We start from the raw sequence: 14,364 nt of genomic DNA, 5'->3' as shown, positions 1-14,364 counted from the left end.
TTGTGTTTCCGGGTTTGTGTGCCTGCGTACAATGTGCGCTAACGTTCATGTGGTGCCGTGTGTTGCGTCATAACTTTACACGGCCTCTCCCACATATAGGCTCTCTGTTGGATAGGCAGCAGGTATGAAAAGCACATTGCATGCCTATATGCAAGGGAAGGGGGACAGAAATGCACAGCACTACGCTAGAGATGGAGACGGTAAGATAACCAACCCGAATAAGCGTCATTTATTAAAGATGCCCTGACCTCTTTGTTTTTTAGGGGCAACACACTGAGCGAATCGTGATCATTCACACAGAACCTAATGAGATATTTCTCATTGCAATCAAAACAACAGCAGCTTAAGTGGCAATTACGCGTGGACTAGAGGTCAGCGCTGTAGCCTGCAGCACATCTACCAGTGTCAGCATGGGCTCGAACCCGCTGCCTTCCTCACACACTCTTCTCCTATCTCTTCTCTGTCCAATAAAAACGTTTGTGGGAATTCACAACTGAATACATAACATTGGCATTTATGTGTGCAAGATATGACCTTGTAATCATTACGCTGTCCACATGTGTTTACATTGTTCCCCCCCCCCCCCTTAATCGCAATGTAATGATGACCTCTTGTTTTTGCTCTTTTTTTTCAGGTCACGTTCATGAACCCAAAAACTGACCCATAAGTGAGCTGAGGGTGTTGGGGTTGAAGTCTCTCTACTGCGGTAAGTGTTGAAGGCTATTCTAACTTCTACTGTCGAAGACATCATTTTTAAGAGAGAGTTCCCTTTTTTGAAGTTAAGCTTGTTCTGGACGTTGCTAAATAATCTGCTAATTAATTTTTTTAACGGTTTGGAGGAAATCGACAAGGCCAAAGGGAAGTAGAAAATAAGTAGAACATTTAAAAAAGTGAACTTTAAATCGTGGAATTCTTAGTGCATATGTTGTGCTATAAAGAAATGTGGCGGTCTTGTCAAACTGGTAATGTCGGTGGCGCGCACACCTTTTCAGGTCTGCGCTTTAGGTGAACAAACTGTACCTAAAATCAAAAGAAGGGGACCATCGTGCTCTCTCAGATGTGTGGTTGGTGTATAAAACCTGTAAACTCAGATAAGCAAAAAGGTGTGATGGGTCCGCACTCAAAAAGGTGTGATGGGTCCGCACTCAAAAAGGTGTAATGGGTCCGCACTCAAAAAGGTGTAATGGGTCCGCACTCAAAAAGGTGTAATGGGTCCGCACTCAAAAAGGTGTAATGGGTCCGCACTCAAAAAGGTGTGGTGTAATGGGTCCGCACTCAAAAAGGTGTAATGGGTCCGCACTCAAAAAGGTGTAATGGGTCCGCACTCAAAAAGGTGTGATGGGTCCGCACTCAAAAAGGTGTGATGGGTCCGCACTCAAAAAGGTGTGATGGGTCCGCACTCAAAAAGGTGTGATGGGTCCGCACTCAAAAAGGTGTGATGGGTCCGCACTCAAAAAGGTGTGATGGGTCCGCACTCAAAAAGGTGTGATGGGTCCGCACTCAAAAAGGTGTTGCGTAAGGCTTTGCACCCTTCAGTGTGTAAGGCATACATCTTTTTTGTTTGTTCAAAACAGCAGGGAACACAGGTGCTTCTAATCAGGGATGCCACTCATCCGCCAATTAGGGATGTGGCTTCTCTAATCTGCCTCCATACAATCGCAAAGGTAGACAGAGAAGACTTATAGGGTATGGGAGGGGGCGTGAAGGGCAATTAGGGGTATCAGGTGTGAGCCTTTCATGAATCAATTGCCTTAGGTGTCTGTTCACTTGGATACATTGTATCAATTGATGAGTGCTTACCACACAGGACATCAGGCTAGGTCATTCATAAATATGTGAGCCTAACTCATAAATGATATGCAAAATATGATATGGACCGTGTTCTTGTACAAGAGTCTACATTTTTCTTAGAGGAAGGAGGTGAAATCTAGTTATTTGTTTAAACTGTGTTGGGATACGGAATTAGATGTATATATCCACAGCAAATTGGCCAGTGTGACCTAATGTTCATTTTGATGTTGGTGTTAATAACCAGGGCAGGTTGAATGCAGGTTGCGCGTGAATACAAGTTCCAACTGTTGGCTGTGCCAACTTTGGCTGGATTCCAATAGGAGTTACACATACATTTTCGAGCTAACATAATGTGACCATGAGTTTTTAAAGTTTTTTTTTTTTTTTACCCTAAATACTTGTGTTGTGTTTAATGACAGCGTATTTGCTTAGAATCTCACTTGGTGAAGGCCACAAGACAAACCAAGCCACTGTCACCTAACAAATACAGTCATGGTTGGTAACTCAGCAGAAAGGCAAAAAGAAACACAGCTTCACATTAAGCAGTGTGTTAATCTAACACAGAAAAGTGTGGACCCATATGGACAGGTGTTTAAATTACACACGGTCAGTGTTTAACACTGGGGAATTGCTGTGTCCCCATGGCTTCTCTTTGGAGTCATTTGTTATTGCAACCACCTCTGCGTGGTGGAGGAACGTTCTAGATCCTGACGCAAACATAATTCATTATTAGAGTGATTTTGTTCTATGAAGTGTCTCGCAACTGGCGAGGTGATATCTTGACATCTGATAGCGGATTTATGTTCTCCAAGGTGTACTTTCAAGGCATGGGATGTTTTTTCCACTATAAATCTTATTGCAAGAAACACAGTAACACATACATATCTCCTCTAGTAATGCAAGTTAGACATTTATTTAATTGTTCCTAGAAGTCTGAGGGCATACAGTACATTTTGCTATGGTGCTACATGAGGTTTGTGATCTACATGGGGAAACATCCTTTTATGTATGTTAGGTTTGGGCGATATACAGTTTATACCATATACCGCGGTATTTCGAAATACCAACGGTGTGAATTTCAATACCCTCACTGGGGGTGCGTGCTGCGCCTCTGCTTGTAGTAAGTTAAGTGTAACTATAATAAATCTAAGATGTGTCAAATAAATGATATCTTTGCTAGATATCTTTCCTAGCTAAGTAGCTAGATGGCAAGATCAAACTTATTGGTTACTGCAAAGACATTCAATCCCCCCCCTGGATCAAGAGCCCTGTTACCTAAATTGTTTTGTGCAATTGTTCAATTTTAATTCACGTATAACCATGGTCACACTCTCAACACTCAGAGTCAGTAGGGATGACCAGGGATGTTGGCCAGTGTCTTGATAAGTGTGTGAATTTTATTTTCCTGTCCTGCATTCAAAATCTAACGAGTACTTTTGGGTGTCAGGGAATATGTATGGAGTAAAAATTCTCTCTTTGTTTTTGTAGTGAAGTAAAAATATAAATGGTAAAGTACAGATACCCCAAAAAACTACTTAAGGTATTTTTATTTAAGCACTGTTCACCACTGGTAAATACACATGAATTCTGGAAGGCAGAATTTAAGGAGGAGTCTAATGATAGTATATGCCAGTGCTTATTCACAATAGATGTGATTCTAGTATAGCTATTATTGAAAGTAAGTACAGTTCATTCCTAAAGTGTTCAGACCCCTCAACTTTTTCCACATTTTGTTACGTTACAGCCTTATTCTAAAATGTATTTAAAAAATGTTTCTCATCAATCTACATACAGTACCTCATAATGACAAAGTGAAAACAGTGTTTTATACAAATGTATTCAAAATAAAAACAAATACCTTATTTACATAAGTATTCAGACCCTTTGCTATGAGACTCGAAATTGAGCTCAGGTGCGTCCTGTTTCCATTGATCATCCTTGAAATGTTTCTTCAACTTGATTGGAGTCCACCTGTGGTAAATTCATTTGATTGGACATGATTTGGAAAGGCACACACCTGTCTATATAAGGTCCCACAGTTGACAGTGCATGTCAGAGCAAAAACCAAGCCATGTGGTCGAAGGAATTGTCCGTAGAGCTCCGAGACAGGATCTGGAGAAGGGTACCAAAACATTTATGCAGCATTGAAGGTCCCCAAGAACACAGTGGCCTCCATCATTCTTAAATGGAAAAAGTTTGGAACCACCATGACTCTTCCTAGAGTTGGCCGCCCGGCCAAACTGAACAATCGGGGGAGAAGGGCCTTGGTCAGGAGGTGACCAATAACCCGATGGTCACTCTGACAGAGCTCCTGAGTTCCTCTGTGGAGTTGGGAGAATCTTCCAGAAGGACAACCATAACTGCAGCACTCCACCAATCAGGCCTTTATGGTAAAGACGGAAGCCACTCCTCAGTAAAAGGCACATGATAGCAAGCGTCACGTCTGGAGGAAACCTGCCACCATCTCTACGGTGACGCATAGTGGTGGCAGCATCATGCTGTGGGGATGTTTTTCAGCGACAGGGACTGGGAGAATAGTCAGGATCGAAGGAAAGATGAACGGAGCAAAGTACAGAGAGATCGTTGATGAAAACCTGCTCCAGAGAACTCAGGACCTCAGACTGGGGCGAAGGTTCACCTTCCAACAGGACAACGACCCTAAGCACACAGCCAAGACAATGCAGGAGTGGCTTCGGGACAAGTGTCTGAATGTTCTTGAGTGGCCCAGCCAGAGCCCGGACTTGAATCCAATTGAACATCTCTGGAGAGACCTGACAATAGCTGTGCAGCAACGCTCCCCATAATACATTTAAAAAAAATCTGTTTTAGAATAAGGCTGTAACGTAACAAAATGTGGAAGAAGTCAAGGGGTCCTTCTGTTTTGGTTAGTATTTATTAAGTAAATAATAAAGGAGAAAATGTGATTATCATATTCTTCCTCTGTGATTGGCTAGTCACTCTTGATGTTTCATTGCTATACACAAATATTCCTCATGATGGAGGTATAGAGGCTCTCATATTCTTCCTCTCCAACCGGGAAAGCGATGTGCCTGTAAATTATATAATTGAGCTTACGCAACTAGTGCTTACTAAAAACTATTTTAGTAATATTACCACCTACAGACCTTTGGAACAGCGATGGGAACCCCATTAGCTCCAACTACACACATTTCTTAATGGGGAAATTCTAATTGGATTTCATTTCTGAAAATAATCCTTCCAAAGATTATGTGAAATATTCAACCCGCTACATAGACAATTGAATAATGATCTGGAGGGGTTCTGAAATTTAAAACATAAATGTTAAATACATTAACTCTAGAATAAAATCAAATCAAATACTATACTAACAGCTGATGGATACAAGGCAGCCAACTTCATAGACTGCGTCGCATCTGACACAGAGGAAGAATATGATAGAAAATCAAATTCTCTCATTGAGCGTTTCCACTCGAGACGATACCCCGATACCTGGCTTGATAAAGATTTTTTTTAAACGAATTAAAAGCTTGAACAGAAGCCATCGATTACTCCACGAAGCCCAACAAAAACGATATACTTACTTTCAATGATAGCTATAATGTCATCAAGTCTATTGTGAAAAAGCGCTGGCATATACTATCATCAGACTGGTCTTTAAATGATGCCTTCCGGAATCCATCTTTATTTACCTTGAAACGATCAAGATATCTATCGAACATATTGTTCAAATCAGATGTGGTTGTAACTTGTATGCAGGTAGACCAGAGAAGCAACATCCCTGATTGGCAGATGAGTGACAACCCTGATTAGAAGCACCTGCTGCTAATCGGTTGCTCACCTGTGTTCCCTACAAATGCTGTTTTGAATGAAAAAGATGTGTACCTACACACTGAATGAGACTGCAAAGCTGAAACGTCTTCTGTGCGCTATCCCTGATGCAGTGAAAATAATAATAATAATAATAATAATAATAAGATGAAAATGAAGTAAGCTTTATGCAACATCTTTTTGAGTGTCGGCCGGATCACGCCTTTTTTGCTTATCTGAACAAACTTTACCTGACTTTTTGGGTGTCAGTTAGTTTGCCTTCATCGTTCACATACAGGGTTCCTTTGACAGCTTCCCTCATGCGGCTGTAGACCACTACTCTGGTCAGTGTGTTTCTCTGTATTCACTCAATAGGAGCATTCAGTATGATGTAGAAAGGCCTCTTTTTAAAGACACACAGGCAGGCAGCACCCCAGGAGCCTTTTAGCGCTATGTTACAGTATGCCCTTTAATGGACTTTATCTCTGTTCGCAATAAATGGTCAATTGTCGTTGTAGTTAACACTAGCCCAAATGAAGACCGGCAAATACTGAAGTCATATAGATTTAAATGGTTTTGCCAGGGGGATAGGGGAAACATATGAAATGTGAAGATGGGAAAAGTGCCAAATGGTTAATCGCACTTTGAAAATATTATAGTTGTTATAATAGTTGTCTCATGTCAGAGGGGGAGGGAGTTTATAGTATACAGTAGGTCATCAGGTACCTGATCCCCATTGGCCCACAACTTGGGCAGGCATTACTGATTTACTGTTTGGTGATGGGCTAATACATGTCTACTTTGTTGGCTAAGGCAGGGAGCTCCATTTCAAAGGCTTTGTCGTTAACGAGGTGTGCACTTCATGTTGTACCCCTAGCCATACTACTTAACTCAATTGTTGAAATCACTTGAGTAACGTTAAAGTCAACTCTATTTCTTTAAATTTGGCTGAGAGGCCTTTGAGATTGTCTACACCTGGAGAAAGTCTTGAAGGGTCGTTATGAATGACAGTTAAAGGAATAGTACATTCTAAAATTTTGTCAGATGTCAAAGTTTGTCAGATGTTTTCAAACCTCCATCGTAGTCTAATGTCAAGAGGAGTTCCCATCCCAGCCCATTGGTTAATGAGATGCAGCTTCAACCAAAATTAATGGAAAACATAAGCACCGCAAATCTGAAGAAAAAAAACAAGGTGCTTATCTCTTCCATTCATTTTGGATTTTGCCACATTTGGAAATACACAGGCCCAGGATGGTTGTCTGAAAGAACCATTAACCAATACAGACCTATCCTAGATCTCACTGTCTCCACATTTGATGTTGTTTGAAGTACAGAGCCGAGGCATGGCGGAAACAAGACCACTTCAGTTTTAAATGCATAAATCGTCTCCAAATCCTAATTTTTATCAGGTTTTATTGGGAAACTTGAAATGAAATTATTCTCTTTTTAAGATGCCAATTGCCTTTCCAATTGAATTACACGGCGGAAAGAGGACAAAAATGAACGCTCATAACACAATTACAATGAATCCTGTCATGACATCTGTTCACGGTTTCTTCCTGACCGACCAGCTCGATTCAGTCTTATCTAGCTAAATTTGAAAGTGTGTTTTTTTTACAGTGGCTAAAAGTAGAGACTCCGAGCTAGAAATGTAATATCATACACTGCAGTTGAGGAACAACGAGAAAGTAATTCTGCTTTGAAAGTTGATAAACTTGTAACTCCACTTTTGAGAAAATGGCCTGTGAATGTTTTGGTGCACCTCCTGGAGAGCTCTTCTTTGTCTACACCCATTCAGCATCGTTCACACCCTCTTAAGCCGTAGCCCCACCCATCTCTAAGGATTCACAGTGTAGGAAACAACCAACGTTTTCAAGACTAAAAGTGGTGAAAGTAGTAGAAAAAAAGTAATTGTAAAAATAAACTTTATCTAGTCCTTGGCCTATATCCTGATCTGACTTTGGTGCAGGTCATGTTTGTGTTTCACATTACCCACTCTGGTAAGTAAACACACACTATATCAAATAAAATCTTAAATTACAGAAGGTGTAAACAGTAAAGTGAAATGGTTACTTGCATAGTGAAGTCTTTTGGCTAGCTAGCTAAACAGTGAACCATAATCTCTAATGCTGCGTTCAAAACAATTGGGAATTTGGGAATAAAACAAACTCTGACTGGGAAAAATGTATTTGAACGGTCATTCAACTTGGAATTCCACTAGGCTTGTTGTCCCCTAGAGCTCCTACACAGATCATACACGTAACGTTAGCTAGCGAGCCAGCCGGCTAACATTAGCTAGCTACCTAACAGTACGCTTGAACTTGAAATGAAAATGACTTTCTGACCAAATTAGAAACGTATAATATCTGAAAATGTAGCTAGACTCTTACCCATATACATGGTTGAATGCTTCTCCCTCTGTCATGGGTGCCATGGTTGCCATGGTTGTTTTATACAACAGCCTTCTTTCCGTGTTCCCTTTTTGGACTCTACACATTTGGCAATCATCTCTCTGCTTCCACCGGGCATTCCACTGATTTCAAAACTTGGTCAACTTCTTCCGTGATGACACCATTTCTTCCCCACCATTGTCATCAGAAGACTCTACAATGTCTGGTTCAATGAAAAATGTTTTGAACTAAATCAGGGATATCCTCATTGTCTGATTCCTTTTCAGAGTCAGCATGGCACAATCACTCTCCAGAAAGTAGTCCATCGCAACATTTTCCCACTGAGCTTTGTCCGTAGCACTATTAACTTCAGGGCAGCAATGTTGAGAGCAGTAGCAAAACTTGTTAGGTTCTTCGTGATATCTTTAAAAAAACAGCCATAGACAGGATTGTCCACACATACACATGCAGTTCATGTTGTAGACAGAAGCATGCTACATGGCAGACCAATCCGAACTCATCTCTTGGCACGTCCAGCCCATCCATTATCTCTACCAGAGATAAACCAACCAGAGATAAACCAATATGTTTTTTCGCATTTACAGATGGAGTACAAATTTGGGTTATGAAATCATTGAATCATAGAATGGCGCCCCCCCCCCATAGGTAATAACTTGCCATTACGTTGTCCCACGGAAGCTTTTAAATCACGATGAATAGGATAACATGGACATCCTACTCTGAGAAGGTTGGTACATATACGGCCTCCTTTCTTGCAAAGTCAGATCACGCTCCTGTGTCCCTACTCCATGGGTCTTGGCAATGCACTGGTTCCAGATGTGAAATGCCCTTTAGTCCGTCCTTATTAAATATAACCTTTTTTCTACTAAGGCCGTTATTTGTGTTATTTGTGCATTCATGGCAAATCAGAGTTCATTTCATCTTGACAGCACTTCATCTGTTTTTTAGGAAGGACACAAGGAAACTCCTTACAACTGTTTGTTTGGCAATTTGTCTGTCTTGAAAGAACTGTATCCCTCCTGGGCTGCATCCCAAATTGGACCCTATTCCCTACATACTGCACTACTTTTGACCAGAGCCCAATGTGCCAGGTCAAAAGTAGTGTGCCATATAGGGAATAGAGTGCCATTTAGGGTGCGGCCATAGTGTTCTTTCAAGACAGACAAATGGCCGAACAGTTGTAACTAACTATTATTGCTATCCCCATTGCTATTCCCCATTCCCTATATAGTGCACTACTTTTGACCTCACCTGAGCCCTATGGGCCATAGTCAAAAGTAGTGCATTCTATAGGGAATAGGGTACCACTTGGGACACAGCCTATATCCCTCCTGGTTTCTCAGTTGTTAATAATGACAGTCATTTCAGCAGAGTCAGAGAGAACTGACCTGGCAAGTCAGCGCCCTTTTGGATGGATTTGTGGTAAGCTAATGAGCTAACAAGTTAATGAGGCCTCTGCTGGCTTGGCTTGCTCTAGGGTGAAGTTTCCCCTGGGTACAGATCTAGGATCAGCTTCCCCTCCCCCGATCTTAGCCATTAGTGGGGGGAAAACTCAAAAATGTCCCAAGATCAGCTTCTAAAGGCGCCTTCACTCTCCGGTGGGGCACCCTTAAAACCGAACTATCTGAACTAACCGTACTGTGTTCTACTGAGTGCCCTCCGCATCCTTCTACAATGTCTTTCCATTTTGTCAAAGGGAAGGGAACACTGCCGCGACTTCGCTATCCAACCGAGGGGCGTCAATTGAGTTACCGACTGAATGAAGAGAAATTTTAGCAACTCTTGGTGCACAGTAGAAGTTGATGAAAGTGCTTATTTTATTGTTCAACGTAAAGCCAGCGCATTTCGGTCATTAGCCTTCATCAGGATTTTTAAAATTGGTATTTTGTCAAATGCAAACATGGTAACAAGACTCAACAAGTCTTCCGCAATGCTGGTCAGGGTGGAAGTTCAGTTCAGTTATCATTTTGCATCGGTTTGACTTGGAAGTTATGTTATAGGCTCTTTTTAAGTAGAGGCCACACAAATAAAAACATATTTCAATTGAAATGCCTTGCAAGTCTGTGGTGATGAGGGACCCATTTAGCCGGCAGTGTGAATGAGTATCAGATGTCTGCGCTAGCTCAAGAGGGAGTGTGTGTGTGCGAGACCGTGTTACTATCCCGCCCGAGGTCCATATGGTTCTGTTTTGAATGCGCACATTGGTTGCAGATGGAGAGGCTATAGGTTGGGCCCGGGATGTGGTTCCTAACTTAGGCTGGATCAGCAAGCGGCTCAGAGCCAGTGAGAGAATCCACCAGCCTCATCCCACAGCCTCTTCACAAAACCACCAGCTCTATCCCTCTTTCACTTATATTACCATTGAAATTAGGCCTGTTCTAAATATTATCTCCTTCTATTTTATCCCTCCGTTTATGAAGGACTGGAGAGAAGAAAGGAGCCGCGCGGCTTAGTCACTTTTTCCCCCTCTCGTCCTCCAAACCACAAGCGACGGCAGCTTCCCCTAGATTAGTACTTTTGTCTGTTCAAAAACCACTGTGGCTTTAGGGCGATCCTCCTTCCATGAGGTCATGCAGTGAGAGATGGGGTGATAGAGGGAGAGATGTATAACAAAAAGGAGGTGGAGGGTATGACTGGAGCGGAGAGTTGGAGAACGGAGTAAGGACGTACTGCTTACTGTACCATGAGTGTTCGTGGCACAAAGTATGTTGTTGTGCTCACTGCCATGCCAATTGATCACCATTGTCATCACCATCGTCTTAATTGTCATCACTATTGTCGTCATCTTTAGCGTCATCACCATTGCCATCATTATCGTCTTAATCGTCATCACCATTGTCATCATCATTGTCATCATCATTGTCATCACCATTGTCATCAACATCGTCTTAATCGTCATCCCCATTGTCATCATCATCATCGTCTTAATCGTTATCACTATTGTCGTCATCTTTAGCGTCATCACCATTGCCATCATTATCGTCTTAATCGTCATCACCATTGTCATCATCATTGTCATCATCATTGTTATCAACATTGTCATCAACATCGTCTTAATCGTCATCCCCATTGTCATCATCATCATCGTCTTTATCGGCATCATTGTCATCATCATCTTCATGATCTTCATTATCATCATTCCTATCCTCAGTGATGACTGACATCCTTCGAACATCCTTTCTTTTCTCGCCCCTCTCTCATCCTCTCAGATTTCTTCAGATGCACAGTGATATACGTCACAGTACACATATCTCCCCAAGGGGAGACTCAGACTCTCGCCATACTGGAGTGGATGCATTTAATCTGTGTCCCTCTTCTTCAGAATACACTATGTACATTATGTGATCTGTACCAAGGCAGTGCCAAAACGCCAAGGCAGGAGATTGTATTCGTTTTGGTGAAATGCTCTTTCCATTCGGTTAGCGCAGGTTTCACCTACCATTGCATGACGGTTCTGTTGATGTCAGAGAGCCTAGATGTTGCTTTGGGGGCCTTTGCGCCCTGTCTGTTCAATTAAACTAGAGAGGACTGTGTGTGTGTGTGTGTGTGTGTGTGTGTGTGTGTGTGTGTGTGTGTGTGTGTGTGTGTGTGTGTGTGTGTACTAAGAGTGATCTAATTCATTTATTCTCCTACTGGATCAGAGTAGATTAAGAACAGGAAGGTTGACAAGGCAAATAGGCTCTCTTTCTCGTCTTTTACCCCTCTCTTCTTCACTATGGCGTTTCCACCAACTAAATATAGAACTAAGAACTTGAACTTAACCACCGTAATCGGTAAGTAATCTTATAGGCTCAAAGTTCACCTGACCTGCGGACTAATATGGTCTTAACATTAGAAGCGCCTGGCCTTTGAGCCTATAAGTACCCGCTACAGAATGTCGCGAACGTTTCCGGGCATCTCCTTTAGCATACTGCATCAGTTTTGTATAATTCTACAAATTCAGAGTGAAAAACATACGCCTAAAGACAATTTTGTAGACTTTCAGTCTATGACGCATCAACATTCTAGCAGTCTAATAAATTTCATATATGCTATCAGAAGAATAATAATTTGGTTGTTTTTGTAAAGGTCTTAGGTAACATTTAAAATACAAAAAAAAAACTATTCCAAAAGAACTTAATAGCATTTTCATTAGTTTATGTTACTAATGATAACTAAAAACCACTCATTCAAGTCCATCACAAAGAAGTCTTTTATCAATTTGTTTTGGCAGGTCTAAAGAAACGTGGAAATTAGAAAATACAGTACCAGTCAAAGGTTTGGACACACCTACTCGTTGTTGAACAATAGTGAATACATCAAAACTATTAAATAACACATATGGAATCATGTAGTAACCAAAAAAACACCAAAAAAATCGAAATATATTTAGATTCTTCAAAGTAGCCACTTTGTGCAAAGCTGTCATCAAGGCAGTCTTGGCATTCACTGCTTCATGAGGAAGGCTAGCCCAACAGTCTTGAAGGAGTTCCCACATATGCTGAGCACTTGTTGGCTGATTTTCCTTCACTCTGCGGTCCAACTTATCCCAAGCAATCTCAATTGGGTTGAGGTCGGGTGATTGTGAAGGCCAGGTCATCTGGTCATCAGCAGCACTCCATCACTCTCCTTCTTGGTCAAATTGCCATTACACAGCCTGGAAGTGTGTTTTGGGTCATTGTCCTGTTGAAAAACAAATGATAGTCCCACTAAGCGCAAACCAGATGGGATGGCGTATTGCTGCAGAATGCTGTGGTAACCATGCTGGTTAAGTGTGCCTTGAATTCTAAATAAATCACTGACAGTGTCACCGGCCAAAGCACCCCAACACCATCACACCTCCTCCTCCATGCTTCACGGTGGGAACCACACACTTCGGAGGTCATCCATTCACCTACTCTGCGTCTCACAAAGACATGGTGGTTGGAACCAAAAATCTCAAATTTGGACTAATCAGACCAAAGGACAGATTTCCACCGGTCTAATATCCATTGCTCGTGTTTCTTGGGCCCGGTCTCTTCTTCTTATTGGTGTCCTTTAGTGGTGGTTTCTTTGACCATGTTGAGATACTGGTTGAGAGAATGCCAAGAGTGTGCAAAACTATCATCAAGGCAAAGGGTGGCTACTTTGAAGAATCTAATTAAAGAAAATATATTTAGATTTATTTTTGTAACACTTTTTTTTGGTTACTACATGATTCCATATGTGTTATTTCATAGTTTTGATGGTTTCACTATTATTCTACAACGTGGAAATGGTACAAATAATGGTACAAATAAAGAAAAACCCTGGAATCAGTAGGTGTGTCAACTTTTGACTGGCACTCTATATTTAAAAGAAAACAGAATAGCATATCGCAAGTGTATTATGTTACTAGTCTCTGCTTAGTAGCCAGAGAAATGCTGCAGCACGAGTGGTCATGTGTTGAACTCATGGACACTGCAGATATTCCTAGAACAGGTGGAAGTTGGAAAAAGAGCTACACAACCTCTTGAACTTTTGAGTTATTTAATGAAAACGTTTTACATGCATGTGACTCTGAATGAGGATTTGATAAAGTGATGCTCCTTTCCCTGCATCTTTCAATTACAAGCTGTGTCCATCTCTTCATGTACAATTTGACAACTGATAATATGTCACGCAGACTATTGTGATTTTACTCCGATGTGTGAAATTAGTTTTGGTATAGGATAGGTGGAGTTTTGAAGGACCTGTTGCGCAGGCTGACTGATTTCATTTGTTTCCCCGCACTCATCAACTTGGATAGAGTCAAGAATATGTTTGGCATTATTCTAAAAGAGAATGGAGAATGGAGAATGGTAACAACCCAGAAGGCCAAACGATCAAACGATTAACATGAGCTCCAACGCTGATAAATAGACGTAACACAAACTCATCATTACATTATTGTTGTTCGAAATGAAATCAACTTCTTCACCCTCCTTATCATTCAGTTAGGCCTAATTGAAATTCCATTGTGAAGTAATGTGCACAATTATCGCCCATTCATCCATTTGTCATTCAGTCGGTGAGCAGAGAGCAACACCTTAGCAGCTGGCTGGGCACCGTCGTCCTACAGCGCATTGTCTTGGCGGGTTAGGTTGGGGAATGGGTGTGAAATCAAATGGTAAAATGGCTCTAAATATGATTCTGTTTATGATTTCAATATTCTGACAAATAGTCTATGTAAAATACAACCATTTAGGAACATCTGGGGAAGGAGCAGGATGTAGCTTTTTTTGGGGGGGACTATTGTTACTTACTAAATCAAACGTCAGCGGCCGTTGGCCTACCATGCTGACTGACACGCAAGGGGAAAGAGAGAAAGAGGGAGAGAAAGCAAGAAAGAGAGGGAGACAAGACATCAAGGGTCGAATTAGGATTTTGAAGTAGT

At 41.5% G+C, this 14,364-nt stretch overlaps 1 protein-coding gene across 1 annotated transcript in view; it reads left to right on the top strand.

Moving 5' to 3' along the window:
• LOC112219187 (transcription factor SOX-6) overlaps positions 1–14,364 on the top strand; it is a 159,363-nt gene that overhangs the window by 33,648 nt on the left and 111,351 nt on the right. Inside the window, 1 exon segment of the mRNA XM_042301276.1 lies at positions 635–706. The gene's annotated coding sequence lies outside the window, so the exon portion shown is untranslated.

This window comes from Oncorhynchus tshawytscha, linkage group LG19 (assembly GCF_018296145.1).
Source record: "Oncorhynchus tshawytscha isolate Ot180627B linkage group LG19, Otsh_v2.0, whole genome shotgun sequence".
Taxonomy (NCBI): Eukaryota; Metazoa; Chordata; class Actinopteri; order Salmoniformes; family Salmonidae; genus Oncorhynchus; species Oncorhynchus tshawytscha.
Note: the sequence above shows the minus strand (reverse complement) of the source record. Positions and strands in the feature narration are given on the sequence as shown.